Consider the following 10909-nt stretch of genomic DNA (forward strand, 5'->3'; position numbering starts at 1 on the left):
CGGAGACAACTCGGTCCCCGGCAGTCACCTGCACTGCAGTTCTCACGATCAGCTGACCGTGAGAACTTTGCAAAGTGACCGGACATAACCCCGTCTCCGGCGGTCACGTGCACGGCAGTTTTCGCGGTCAGCTGAGCTCATTGCGAGAACTGAAGTGGACGTGAACTTCTGGCTGTAGCACAAGGTAAGACATTATTTAAATTAGTTCACATGCGTAGTAAACTGCGCTCCCACACTTAATACATGTGACTATAAAGATAATGCGGTTTTACCTCATCTAATGATAGTCTATGAGTAATTTATGCTGTGGAGACAGAGAGTCTCCGCAACATAAAGACATGCGGCGGTCTGGAAAGACGCGCCGCATGTCCATTTACGGTGGGATGCTGCAGGAGTCTCGGAATGCATAGTGGAGATGGGATTTTTTTAAATCCCATCCACTATGCTGTAACATCTGGCCGCAGTGGGTTTGACGCTGCGGATGTACGCAGTGTCAAACCTGTGTTTACTGGCTGTGGGAACATACCCTTACTGTCCTGACCCTTACTGTCCTGACCCTAGAACCTATTTTTACTTATGGAGGGTCCACATATACTGGACTTGCTGTGGAGTTTACCTGCTGATTTCCACACGCTGGAATATAGAAACAGGCTAGTGGATGAGATTCTAGAAAATCGACATACTATAGAAAAAATTTGTTTTGCTAAAATTTGATGAGCAGTGCAGATTCTTCAATTAGCAATAATAAATCTACAATAACTCTGAAATAAAATGTTTTTATTTGGCTTTTGCTGCAGTTTAACCCCTTAGTGACCGAGCCAATTTTGACCTTAATGACCAGGCCAATTTATATAATTCTGACTACTGTCTATTTATGTGGTAATAACTGGAACGCTCCAACAGATCCCACTGATTCTGAAACTCTTTTATCATGACATATTGTACTTCATGTTAGTGATAAAATTTCTTCGATAAGACTATTTAAGAAACAAATGGAAATTTGGCAATTTTCAAACTTTTAATTTTTGTGCCCTTAAATCAGGGGGTCGTGTCACACAAAATAATTGATAAATAACATTTCCCCCATGTTTACTTTACATCAGCATAATTTTGGAGACATATTTTTTGTTAGGAAGTTGTAAGGGATAAAAGTTGACCAGCCATTTCTCATTTTACCAACAAAATTCACAAAACTATTTTTTTTAGGAACCACATGACATTTGAAGTGACTTTGAGGGGTCAATATGACAGAAAATACCCAAAAGCGACACCATCTTAAAAACTGCACCCCTAAAGTTGTTTAAAAAACACATTCAAGAAGTTTATTAACCCTTCAGGTGCTTCATGAGAACTAAAGCAATGTGGAAGGAAAATACTAACAATTAACTTTTTTCACAAGGGTAACAGGAGAAAATGGACCCCAAATTTGTTGTGCAATTTCTCCTGAGTACACCAATACCCCATATGTGGTGGAAATCCACTGTTTGGGTGCATGATAGGGCTCAGAAGGGAGGGAGCACCATTTGACTTTTTGAACGCTAAAATTGTCTGGAATCGATGGCGGGCACCATGTCGCGTTTGGAGACCCTGTGATGTACCTAAACAGTGGAAACCATGCAATTCTAAATCCAACCCTAACACAGCTCCAAATCCAACCCTAACCCCGACACACCCCTAATTAGGCCTAACCTCAACCCTAACCACAACCCTAACATAACCCTAGCCCCAACACAACCCTAACAATCCCAACCTTTACCCTAACACAACCACAACCCTAACACAATCCTAATCCCAGCGTAAACCCCAACCCTAACTGCAAAGAATGGAAAAAAATAAAAATAAATGTATTTTATTATTTTTATCTAACTAAGGGGGTGGCAATGGGGGGTTTGATTTACTATTTTTTTTTTATTTTGACTATTGTGATAGGGTCTATCACAATGAACCAACAGGAAAAATCTATTGTTGCCGGCCGGAAGATCTCGGCGCATGCGCCCGACATTTTCTTCCAGGAGGATAACGTGGAGGGCTGGGGGGACGGAGCAGGAGAATCTGGGGATGGCGAAGGTACCAGAGGGGCTCGGGGGACCCCTTTTCTCTCTCCTCTTGTATGCTAGATCATATCAGAGGAAAAAGAAATTAATGGAAAACCAGACTATTTTTTTGTGATCGCCGTTATTCACTGAATAACAACGATCACGTGACAGGGGAAGGTAACAACTGACTTGATTCATGTACCGGGGGTAGCTGAGACCCTGGAGATTTTCCAAAGCAGGGGGGCGCTGTGCACTTATTTCTCAGCGCTGTTAAAAAGCGGTGCTGAGGAATAAGTACCCTTAACTGCCGCCGTTAAAAGGAGTATCGGCGGTCGTTAAGATGCAAGTGCATATAATGGTCCAAAGCAATGAAAACAGTATACTTACCTTACCAGTTCTCTGACTAATGTTCCCTGGTCTACTGCAGGTCTCTGCTGAATGGCCTTCAAAAGGTGTCGACAACCGACTGCTGAAGCTAATCATAGGCCACAGCAGTCACGTCTGCCAGGATACTGAGTATTTAGAGCACAGGAGTGTCAAGAATTGGTAAGTTGAGCATACAACTACTTAAATTTGAGATGTTCAAATGTTTTAATTAGCAGAGGCAAATCCACAACAATTTCCACACAACTGGGTGTGAATTTCCCTGCGATTTCTGGATGTGCTTTGAGATACAGTAAAATCAGTTAAAACGCTATGAAATGCTAATGGTGCCAATACACAAGGTGGTTGAATGCTTGCTTGATCAACACGATCTCTCCTGACCCGCCGTACACATGAAAGTTTGGCTTAGCACAGCACTCATGAGTTTCCAATGGGTAGAGAGAAGAAGGCCGCTACTGACTGCTCTGCCCCTTCCAGACATCTGTCTGTTAGTAGCTCATCTTCCCTGAAAACAAAAGAATTGTCCATTGAATTCCAACTGATGAATCATCGGGCGAGTCGTGAGGTCCTCCATTCACATCAGACGGTCGTCTTGTACTGAAGTCGTGTAACTTTAATTAGGAATCTTAACAGGCTGAAATTCAATTGTCTAAACTTAGTGGCTAAAATGATAAGGATATTATGATTTCCAACAAAATGAAAAAGCATAACCAAAACCAATAGTAAATACCAATGTGTCAACAGTTTGTGAAAGGCAGTTATTGTAAGTAGATTCTTGCTTTTCTGTTATGGGCAGGATATATGTGAACAACATCACAATAACGCCATATACTATGGTAATTTAGAAAGCATTAATATGCTTCACCTTACTGAGGGTTCTCTATCCTCATATAAAAAGAAGCCAGCAGTGTACATGAATGATCTGACGGCCTTCACCTGGAGCACGTGCCGATCTACTCTTTGATTGTCTTAGGAGATTTAACAAGTCAAAGTCATCTGAGCTATAGTTGGTAAATCCATCAGCAACATAGACATCGTAGACTCAGCAGAAGCCAAAGTGATAACTTCAGGCAAAGCCTTTGGCTGTGGCTGCTGAGCCGCAGGAAGCCTGGGAACCCTGAGGCATCCACTTCTTATTCTGCTAGAAAATGAAGACATTCTTACTTGTTTTGTACATTTGCAGTCACCAATATGCGCCTTTCTTCTCTGGCTAATATGTTATTACGCCAGGTAAATTTATGCTAGATGAATATTGGACACAACAACAGGAATACAATTTGGGAAATAACTATTGTAAACTAATCTATTAGAAATCACTATTGGAATATTACAAGCTATGGCAAGCTTTTTCATGACTGTTTGTCAGCAGCGTTGACACCTTAAAGGAATGGCGGTAAGAGTTTGTTCTGTGAACACAGCTTGGGCTTGTTATTATGTTTAATGTAGAGATATAAAATATTTGCTTCAATGGATTCTAGATTATTTGTTGCATACCTGCTTACAAAATATTATATATACATCGGAGTGTTAAGAATGAGAAATGCCAGTCTGTATAGTGTCACCAGATTAACAATGCTGGCAGCATGTGGGTCATATCCTCAATCATATAAAGGCAGATCGGCTCGTCCATTATACAGTCATGTAATGTCACAGGATTCCTATACATAATCGTTAGCTGTCGGTCGAAAAAATGATTCGGCTGACAGCTAGCTTTCCTGACTACTCCATAGCATGCCTATGTTCTGTATGAGAAAATGGAGGAAAAGCTACTGACCAAAATGCAGGGATCACTGCAAAATTACAAATTTTATTGGTAACAAAAAGACAACATCCATATAAAAACATTTAAAAAGTCATACAATGACATGAAACTATCACAAAGACTTATAATAAAGCCCAAAGAGCTCCCTCCAGTAAGTGGACATACATAAAAAAGGCTCTAGAATATATCACATACAATAGCATGCCTGCAATGAAGAAATGTTCAGAGATGTAATACTAAACATAATGATCCATTGAATAATCCATCCAAATAGACTATGGTACAATAATGAATGCAAGTAATAACAAATGTAAGCAACTGAGCCATGAGAATAAACACCATAGGGTACTAAGCATAGATGAAAAGTATAGCAATCATGGTGTAGCCAAGAGGCTAAAATGACCAAGATTAAATCCTGCCTGCATAATCCCTATATAATGCCACTTACAAAGGGGGAGCTTGTGGAGTGCCCTACGCGTGTCGCACGCCAAAAGGTGGCTTCATCAGGGGCTAGAGAGTCAGTTTGTTACACTTGTTTAAATATGCTAAACAATCAGTACATATGTGCGGCAGCTGCAGCGACGTACCCAATTAGCTGCAATGGAGGCCTGGATACACATGCACACCAGAGGAAAGAGAATAATCCATGACTCACAGGTTATTTCCGGGTTTGGAGCAGTGTGACGAAACACTACACACTGCGCAGGTACAGACAGGAATGACTCATCACATAATATAAGTTTAGAGCAGTGTGAACGTCACACCGCCCACTGCGCCGGTGCAAACAAAGTAACGGAATACAAAAAGGTTGTGTGACGTAATGAATGCCAAATGCGCAAGCGCGGTAGGTGCAAGATAAGATAAGCGCGATTCCACTGTGTGCCATGTCATTTAGCATATAAGCGGGCATACCTAAACATATAAGTGAGTAAAGTACATCAAAGGGAAACATATGCTATAATAAATCCCCATATGTAGGCGCCGTGGCACTGATTATCACAGTCTCAACAAATGGAAATTTCACAAAGTGTAAAAATGAGCGCAACTAATACAGACTATGCACCCATAGCCAAGTAAAGATATATGATGCTCCCAGCCCGCGGACACGCAGCCCTTACAGAGTATATGTCTATATGCAATGTCAGATCGCACTATGCTAAACGCACCAACTAAACACAGTATAATACTGGTAACGGAATTAGGTCAAATTTAGTGTTGCAAACACAAAGGGAACAAACAATATACCATTTTAAATCCACTGATTGAATAAGATAGTATTGAAACAGGCCAGAAAAATCAAGCCTGCGCAGACAAAAAATGCTGGGAGCATTGTATATCTTTACTTGGCTATGGGTGCATAGTCTGTATTATTTGTGCTCATTTTTACACTTTGTGAAATTTTCATTTGTTGAGACTGTGATAATCAGCGCCACGGCGCCTACATATGGGGATTTATTATAGCATATGTTTCCCTTTGATGTACTTTACTCACTTATATGTTTAGGTATGCCCGCTTATATGCTAAATGACTTGGCACACAGTGGAATCGCGCTTATCTTATCTTGCACCTACCGCACTTGCGCATTTGGCATTCATTATGTCACACAACCTTTTTGTATTCCGTTACTTTGCTTGCATTGGTGCAGTGGGCGGTGTGACGTTCACACTGCTCCAAACCTGGAATTCACTATGTATTATGTGATGAGTCATTCCTGTCTGCACCTGCAGTGTGTAGTGTTTCGTCACACTGCTCCAAACCCGGAAATAACCTGTGAGTCATGGATTATTCTCTTTCCTCTGGTGTGCATGTGTATCCAGGCCTCCATTGCAGCTAATTGGGTACGTCGCTGCAGCTGCCGCACATATGTACTGATTGTTTAGCATATTTAAACAAGTGTAACAAACTGACTCTCTAGCCCCTGATGAAGCCACCTTTTGGCATGCGACACGCGTAGGGCACTCCACAAGCTCCCCCTTTGTAAGTGGCATTATATAGGGATTATGCAGGCAGGATTTAATCTTGGTCATTTTAGCCTCTTGGCTACACCATGATTGCTATACTTTTCATCTATGCTTAGTACCCTATGGTGTTTATTCTCATGGCTCAGTTGCTTACATTTGTTATTACTTGCATTCATTATTGTACCATAGTCTATTTGGATGGATTATTCAATGGATCATTATGTTTAGTATTACATCTCTGAACATTTCTTCATTGCAGGCATGCTATTGTATGTGATATATTCTAGAGCCTTTTTTATGTATGTCCACTTACTGGAGGGAGCTCTTTGGGCTTTATTATAAGCCTTTGTGATAGTTTCATGTAATTGTATGACTTTTTAAATGTTTTTATATGGATGTTGTCTTTTTGTTACCAATAAAATTTGTAATTTTGCAGTGATCCCTGCATTTTGGTCAGTAGCTTTTCCTCCATTTTCTCAGTTTGTGTTTATACTGACTGCTGGTTGATCCGCATATCTTATTCAGTAGTGCCCTCCTGAGTTTTTACATATATACAGTCATATGTAAAAGTTTGGGCACCCCTATTATTGTTAACCTTTTTTCTTTATAACAATTTTGGTTTTTGCAACAGCTATTTCAGTTTCATATATCTAATAACTGATGGACTCAGTTATATTTCTGGAGCCAAATGAGGTTTATTGTACTAACAGAAAATGTGCAATCTGCATTTAAACAAAATTTGACCGGTGCAAAAGTATGGGCACCCTTATCATTTTCTTTACTTGAACACTCCTAACTACTTTTTACTGACTTCCTGAAGCACTAAATTGGTTTTGTAACCTCATTGAGCTTTGAACTTCATAGTCAGGTGTATCAAATCATGAGAAAAGGTTTTTAAAGTGGCCACTTGCAAGTAGTTCTCCTGTTTGATTCTCCTATGAAGAGTGGCATCATGGGCTCCTCAAAACAACTCTCAAATGATCTGAAAACAAAGATTATTCAACATAGCTTTTCAGGGGAAGGATACAAAAAGTTGTCTCAGAGATTTAACCTGTCAGTTTCCACTGTGAGGAACATAGTAAGGAAATGGAAGAACACAGGTACAGTTCTTGTTAAGCCCAGAAGTGGCAGGCCAAGAAAAATATCAGAAAGGCAGAGAAGAAGAATGGTGAGAACAGTCAAGGACAATCCACAGACCACCTCCAAAGACCTGCAGCATCATCTTGCTGCAGATGGTGTCACTGTGCATCGGTCAACAATACAGCGCACTTTGCACAAGGAGAAGTTGTATGGGAGAGTGATGCGAAAGAAGCCGTTTCTGCAAGCACGCCACAAACAGAGTCGCCTGAGGTCTGCAAAAGCACATTGGGACAAGCCAGTTACATTTTGGAAGAAGGTCCTGTGGACTGATGAAACAAAGATTGAGTTGTTTGGTCATACAAAAAAGCGTTATGCATGCGCTGTATTGTTGACCGATGCACAGTGACACCATCTGCAGCAAGATGATGCTGCAGGTCTTTGGAGGTGGTCTGTGGATTGTCCTTGACTGTTCTCACCATTCTTCTTCTCTGCCTTTCTGATATTTTTCTTGGCCTGCCACTTCTGGGCTTAAAAAGAACTGTACCTGTGTTCTTCCATTTCCTTACTATGTTCCTCACAGTGGAAACTGACAGGTTAAATCTCTGAGACAACTTTTTGTATCCTTCCCCTGAAAAGCTATGTTGAATAATCTTTGTTTTCAGATCATTTGGGAGTTGTTTTGAGGAGCCCATGATGCCACTCTTCATAGGAGAATCAAATAGGAGAACTACTTGCAAGTGGCCACTTTAAAAACCTTTTCTCATGATTTGATACACCTGGCTATGAAGTTCAAAGCTCAATGAGGTTACAAAACCAATTTAGTTCTTCAGGAAGTCAGTAAAAAGTAGTTAGGAGTGTTCAAATCAAGAAAATGATAAGGGTGCCCATACTTTTGCACCGGTCAAATTTTGTTTAAATGCAGATTGCACATTTTCTGTTAGTACAATAAACCTCATTTGAATCCAGAAATATAACTGAGTCCATCAGTTATTAGATATATGAAACTGAAATACCTGTTGCAAAAACCAAAATTGTTATAAAGAAAAAAGGTTAACATTAATAGGGGTGCCCAAACTTTTACATATGACTGTACTTGGTTTTGTTGGTGGTTTTTTGCCACTATTCTTTTTCAGGAGTGTTGGCACACGTCTATTATATTTAGGTCATATTATGGACCTGGCAGCGAGAGAGGCCGCCTGGACTAGTCAGGCACATGGTATTTTTGAGGACTTTACAGTGGCTCAGTCTGCTTCAGTTGGTGTTGGTTCACACACAGATTTTGATAGTATTTCTAGAGAACTTATTAATCTACACAAAATTCTTACCAAAACATGGTGGAACATTAAAAGTCTTGAGGAGTATAAACGTTTTGGTCTTATCCCGAGGGGACTCAGGGTTCAGATTTTCCCGGCCTGGGAAGTAGACTGCTCCTTCCAAAAGACTTGGGAGGATGGTCTTTTTAAGTGTTCAACCTTAATTATGAATCTTCTGATTGAGCATGATCGTACTTTGTTAGTGGAAACTAAGGATAAAATCAAAACTTGTGAAACTAAATTATATACGTTTGATACTAAAACCCTGGTTGAACCTTTTTTAAGTCGCCTCAAAAATACCATTGATCACTATGAAAAGGACATTATTGGGGGCAAAAAGCGTAAGTTCAAACGCGATCAGATGGACTTTACAAATGGAAAAGCATACAGATGGGTGCATAGGGGCAATACAAGACGTCTTGTATCAGATATGAATACGAACAAAGATAACCTGTCAGCCAATGAATCGCAATCCAGCAATTTTATATCGTCAGATCAAAGCGACCCAGAAGGCGCTGCAGGAGGGGTAGACGTGGTACAAGAGCCCCTAAGGAGAGCCAGGAGGTTTCGTCAGTGGTCCCCCAGACAACGGAGAAACACGAGACAGAACCGCAGATATTGATTTACCCTACTGATTCTCAATTTGGTTCGTTGGACTGCTCCCGGAATGAAGGGGGTAAGCTTTCCATTATCAATCTGTCCACTTATGAATTATCGCCTACTGAAGTGTCTATTTTGCAGCGTGGCTTATCGTTTTGTCCTACAAATACTCTTGACAAATTTATTTTTGTTAAAGATCTTTATTTATTTTGCAGACAATTAACGTTTAAACTTATGTATCATCAACCTTCCATTGTCGATACTATGCCTATTGAGGACAGACAAATATTTAGAGACCTTCTCTCACTCCTGGAGGAGAATGCGAACCCCTCCACGAGAACACATTTTACTGGACGTTTACCTTCTCAAGCAACTCCTAAGTTTTCCTTATTTCCGGTGGTCCAAATCTTCTTTGATGCGGTATGTAGAGATTTACAGACCCTAGATAGCAAACCCAGTGCTTTTAGTAATGTAACAAACTCTGAAAGGATTGCCATTAAGGCACTTGGTAGGAATAAGGAGCTAGTGATCAGAGAGGCTGATAAAGGAGGTAATATTGTGATTTGGCCGGTTGATCATAGAATCATAGAATCGTAGAGTTGGAAGGGACCTCCTGGGCCATCTGGTCCAACCCCCTGCTCAAAGCAGGATTCGCTAAATCATCCCAGTCAGATGTCTGTCCAGCCTCTGTTTGAAGACTTCCATTGAAGGAGAACTCACCACTTCTCGTGGCAGCTTGTTCCACTCATTGATCACTCTAACTGTCAAAAAGTTTTTTCTAATATCTAATCTGTGTCTCCTCCCATTCAGTTTCATCCCATTGCTTCTTGTCCTTCCTTGTGCAAATGAGAATAAAGTTGATCCTTCTACAATGTGACAGCCCTTTAGATATTTGTAGACAGCTATTAAGTCTCCTCTCAGTCTTCTCTTTTGCAAACTAAACATTCCCAAATCCTGCAACCTATATCTATATGTCAAAGAAGCTAAAAGACAGCTCAGCAATTCCTCCTTTTATCAGGTACTTCCATCTGATCCCACTGCAATATTCAACTCCAAATTAGACCATCTTTTGAATTTGGCACATACCCATCATGTCCTAAACAAGAAAGAAAAAGAGTTTTTGACCTCCCACCATCCCAGAATTCCCACTTTCTACATGCTACCCAAAGTGCATAAGTCCATTGTGGATCCACCGGGTCGTCCAATCGTGTCGGGTATTGGTGGGATTTTTGAAAAGCCTTGTGTTTATGTTGATTTCTTTCTTCAGCCTTTGGTCTCCATCTTACATTCATATGTCAAGGATACCTCACATTTATTGGTTTTGTTGAAAGATTTGATCATTCCCCCTGACACTTTTTTAGTTACCCTGGATGTTGAATCCTTGTACACCAATATCCGACACGATTTGGGGATTCAAGCGGTTGCTTTTTTTCTGGAGCAACACTCCACGGGTGATCGACATCATGATTCCTTTATAGTGGATTTATTGCACTTCATTTTGGATAAAAACTATTTTGTGTTTGATCGGGTATTTTATAGACAGGTGTCTGGGACTGCGATGGGTGCACGTTGTGCACCCTCGTATGGTGGGAGTTGACTCGAGTATATGTGTCACCTGAATTTAAAGATCATGTCTTTAGATGGTGGCGCTATATTGATGATGTCCTGTTGCTATCGATGGGACCTTTGGATAAGTGTAAGGAATTTGTAGATGGCCTTAATGACAACACTTTAAACATACATCTTACGGCTAATTTTGCAGGTTTGGCGAC

At 40.6% G+C, this 10909-nt stretch overlaps 1 long non-coding RNA gene across 1 annotated transcript; it reads left to right on the forward strand.

The window, feature by feature from the left end:
• Positions 1-5917: 5917 nt before the first annotated feature.
• On the forward strand, positions 5918-9706 carry LOC141086045 (uncharacterized). Its single transcript, XR_012231482.1, has 3 exons — positions 5918-6021; positions 9032-9213; positions 9353-9706. It is a non-coding gene; the product is annotated as an uncharacterized lncRNA (long non-coding RNA).
• Positions 9707-10909: the final 1203 nt, after the last annotated feature.

Source organism: Dendrobates tinctorius, unplaced genomic scaffold (genome assembly GCF_039654945.1).
Source record: "Dendrobates tinctorius isolate UK_male_01 unplaced genomic scaffold, ASM3965494v1 ptg000030l, whole genome shotgun sequence".
NCBI lineage: Eukaryota > Metazoa > Chordata > Amphibia > Anura > Dendrobatidae > Dendrobates > Dendrobates tinctorius.